Genomic DNA, 4,531 nt, shown 5'->3' with positions numbered 1-4,531 from the left:
CAAATCATCTGGTAACATATTCAGATCTCAGAAACATTCATCCACTAACAGAATCACATTCTTCCTTGTCAGTCACGATAACAGATATATAGGCTTCTCCGCTAGTTCCGGCAGCAACTTAACCAACAAACATCATTATTCCCCGGTGGTTAGTCCGAAAAACAATTCATCTGCCCGAAGATTAACCATTCTATCACTTTAGACTATCACACGTCTGTGATATCTTATAAGTATCCACAATACAGATGCATCTCCTGACGCAAATCCTGTTGACCGGCTTAACGAAGAACCGGGACTCAAACCCTAAGACGTCAATCTAACCCTGATCTGTAGAGTCTGAACTTCTTATGATCACAAAATCACAAATCTGGATCTTATGCATCTTTTGACAATCCAGAAGTCTGAACCACCCGAATACTGTTGAAGTGTCACGAATTTCAATAATGCTAGAATTTCATCGGAAATTTTTATTCCCCCTCATTTTTGCAAATTCTGACGTGTTATCACTGAATTTCCCCTCAAATAGATCAATTCAGTTCTCTGTTTATCTCTAAAAAAACTCGACTATGACGAAAATATGACAATTTTTCCCCAAACGTCAGTTTTTCATCATTGCGGATTTTACTTACGGCCTATTAGTAGTCCGAGAATATAACAACCCTCCTAGAACCTTTAACGTGACTCTAAACATCTTAAATATACCTCGTATGCGAGAAACGGGCCTAGAATACTTTTATATTTATAAAAAACAAAGAAAACTAAATCTGAAATTCGCCCGCGGGGCGCGACCCCCTTAGCCACAACTGTCGCGGGCCGCGACTGGCCTTGTTTGCCGGACAAGGCATTGCGCCACGTGTCCGGTGATGTGTGAAGGCTATACCCTTGACTCACAAAGGCTAGTGCCTAGCCGGTATACCACGCGGGCCGCGAAGGCCGAAGCCAAAGGAGTCATGGGGCGCGACTCGGTGTCCGATTAGCCTATAAAAGGGAATCGAGAGCTCATTTGTTCACCGTTCATTTGCTGATTCTCTCTCAATCTCTAATAGTCTAAACTCTCGGGATATAATACCCCTATAAAGCGAAGCTCTGCCTCGTTGTAAGTATTATAACCCTATTAGTTACCCTACATGATCGATCTAAGGCTCCGTAACGCATGTCAAGGCTCTCCCTGACTCAGAAGTTGGAGTTATGTCTCGTGTTACACCCGATTGATCTAGGACTCCATAATGCATGTCAAGGCTCTGCCTGACTCAGTCATTGGAGTTCTGTCTCGAGTTGTACGGTTAATGTGATTTGGGTTATTTTACTAACACGTGTGCATTGTTTAATTTTAATAGATAATAACCAGGAGATACACCAGGAAGCTTTAGTGTTACCTAAGTAAACAAAGTGAGTACATTCTCTTTTTGTCACCTTTTTAAGTATATTTCTGTGTGTCAAAATGTTTTACCAAAACCTCAAATGTTTTAAATTACACTTAACAGTAATTGAGTATTTGTGATTCTACAATTACTGCAGGTATGTTGGGGTTTGTATACATTACTTGAAACTCGTTACTATTGGAATAGTAGCATGACCAGAAGTCAGGATTGACAGTAATAAAGGGGTAATTGGATAGATATAAACAAATGTAATTGCGGACGCCCTCAATACTGTAAAGTGATAAAAACTCTTTTGATTAAACTGGGATGCACTCGCCAGTATTTCTTGCTGATAAAAACCTTTATAAAACGTGTTTCAGGTAACTTAATGTGAAACTAATAGAAGCCAGCTGGAGAGCACTGAAGGCTTGGAAAAGTGGCTTTAAAAGTTACCTAAATAAAAAGTGGTTTTGTTTTCAATAAACTAGGGTTTATCCCTATAAACATATTGTAATGTAAACTTAGGTTTTATCCCATTTATTTGTTATAATAAGTTTGGGGTTTTAACTCTGATAAAATATTTCCCAACTACGGTCCTGATGTCTCATTTCCGCTGCCAAATTAATAAACACCGATTCCTCCCGCTCTGCATGCCGCGGCCGCCCGCCTCCTAGGGCAGGGGTCGGGGGTTGCGACAGAAGGTGGTATCAGAGCTACAGCCACTGGTTTAAGCCAATGAAGTGTTTTGCTGACACTTAAAATCTGTGTTAGGAAATAATTATGTGTAAATGTGTATATTATTGTTTCGTGTTATTTGACAATTTGTTAGTTTACAGTATGAGTGAGCAAGATACATCTGACGCTTATCGTCACTTAGCTAGTTCCCCAAAAGATGAAGGAACCTCATCTCAGCCAAACCCCCCAGGATACTCAGCTGATACTGAGGAAGGAATATTTATTTTTAAGGCACAGTCTGAGGAACCATTCCCTTCCAAAAAGAGAGGATGGTTTAATAGAGGAGCGCATGGGAGGAGGAAGAGGATGAAGAAATTACAACAACAAAAAGCAATAGTAAAAGCCAATAGGGAAGTAAATGCCCAAACTCAGGAAGCAGTTAGTAGGCCACCATGGGAAGAGGAACTAGATAGGCAGTTGGCAGATTTCCATATGCTAGCCATTACCGCAGTAGACTCTAACCTAAACCAAAGAGCTAAACCACCACCGTTACCCTTATTCCCAGACTAACAAATGCTAGAACCCAACCAAGAAGACTAGTTTCCAATCCCAGATGTTCACCCCTATGGGATTCCCAAAAATCCCCCACCAAACCCCATAGCTTAGTATACCGATATAACACCCTGTTATTATTTTACGTTTTTAGTATAATTTACGTCCATAATCATATGATTACAACCACAATTACAAGGAAAATACGGAGTTGTTAAAACTTTTCTAAACTTGAAAGCAAAACAACATAGAGTAATTTAATTCATCGTTTTAGAATGACGACGAAACAGCATTGCGGAAGCTTCGTATAACGTGTGTTCGGTTCTTGCTCGATGCTTGATCTTCATCCGGGACTCTTGACATTCACCTGTGATCAAAACCAACTTAAAAGTTAGTTTTGATAATTAAATAATTACTACAATAAGGATGATTGAGTCGAATAATCGAATTAAACAAGGAAATCGAGAGATTCCAACATGGATGTCTTGATTCCAAAAACAAGGATATAAAACTGACCTCCACCGTAACTTACGGTGGCACCGTAAGTTACGGTGGCCCCTGGTACAAAGTGCTCCTACCGTAAATCAGTAGGAAGCTACCGTAAAGCTTTCAGCTCCACCGTAACTTACGGTGGGCACCGTAAGTTACGGTGGCCCCTGTATCAGAACTCTCATTTTTGCCGTTTTTGACACGAAAACTTTCGTATCTTTCAACCCGCTTGTCCGTTTGACCTACCGTTTCTTCCTACGTGTTTGTAATTTAATTCTCCATCACATGGAGTTAAAATCCAACATCCGGGTTAACAAAATTTAAGACTTTTAAGTCTTCGGCTTATTACCCTTCTTACCAAATTTTGACCCGTTTGTGATTTAACAAACAAACCTGTTGTTTGATTCTAATTTCTCATTTTTAACCAAATCTTGTTTTCAAAACATTCTGTCTATAATTTAAATCCTTCGGTTTACCTATTAAGGTAACCGAATGCCCCTTTTTTTTTGCCTAACTTTCATAGAACTTCAAGTTCTACATGATGAGTTAATCTATTATACATACCTGGCTCGGATCAACTTACTAACCCGGTTTAATACCTTGCTTTATAATTGCTAATTAAGAGCGATGCGAGTATCCATTGGATATCTACTCCTGTAAACATATAACTCGACACCCGAATCATTAGTCGATATTGTCAAAAGGTGATGTCTACACCTTTTGACCCGTTTGGCCGAATTGACCGTTTATCTTTGCGAGATAATATTTATTATCATCTCATCTACATGACTCGCTCCTTTTAACACCGTATGCTCATTTTATTTATAAACCGTTTATTACCACTTTCGGCTCTTTATGTCTTACGCGGGAAAGCGTCTTTTAAAACTAACGATTATTGTCAACGTGTGACTAAATTACTATTTGTCTTATTCGAAGTCAATACGACAAAAGAACATTCTAAAATATATGACTAGTGTAAGTTATACTTACCTTGCATCCTTGCGAGCTTCATACTTGAACTTGTATCCATTTGACCCGCTCATTTCCAAGCTCCTACCTAGCTTGTCAGAGTCAAACTATCATATCATATCCACAAGATGATTAGGTTAGTCAACCATTAACATGACCATCACACCTTATGGATTCACACACTTATTCACCAAAGTATGCTATTTATTCAACAACTATATTATTTATTTATATTTTTTTTAATTTTTTCCATTCACTAACCGTTTGACCCGTTAGTCAAGTTATTTATACAAACTAGTTAGTAAGTGATTTTGAACACTTTAAGCATGTCATATAAAGTGTTACTTGTTCCTAACAATAAATACTTCATGACTAAACAAGTATACGCAATCATATGTCTTTTTCCGGATAAATAATAACATTATTAATGTGCAGCGATTTTCTATTCAGCTGCTGTAATCGACCATTATGACCCATTTAAATTC

At 38.5% G+C, this 4,531-nt stretch overlaps 1 long non-coding RNA gene across 1 annotated transcript; it reads right to left on the bottom strand.

Annotated features, from left to right (window-relative positions):
* Positions 1 to 3,576: 3,576 nt before the first annotated feature.
* Positions 3,577 to 4,143, bottom strand: LOC110905493. The gene is made up of 2 exons (XR_002573172.2): positions 4,068 to 4,143; positions 3,577 to 3,731 (listed from the first exon to the last, which is right to left on the bottom strand). It is a non-coding gene; the product is annotated as an uncharacterized LOC110905493 (long non-coding RNA).
* Between the last annotated feature and the right edge of the window lie 388 nt (positions 4,144 to 4,531).

Source organism: Helianthus annuus, chromosome 14 (assembly GCF_002127325.2).
Source record: "Helianthus annuus cultivar XRQ/B chromosome 14, HanXRQr2.0-SUNRISE, whole genome shotgun sequence".
In the NCBI taxonomy this organism is placed as follows: domain Eukaryota; kingdom Viridiplantae; phylum Streptophyta; class Magnoliopsida; order Asterales; family Asteraceae; genus Helianthus; species Helianthus annuus.
Note: the sequence above shows the minus strand (reverse complement) of the source record. Positions and strands in the feature narration are given on the sequence as shown.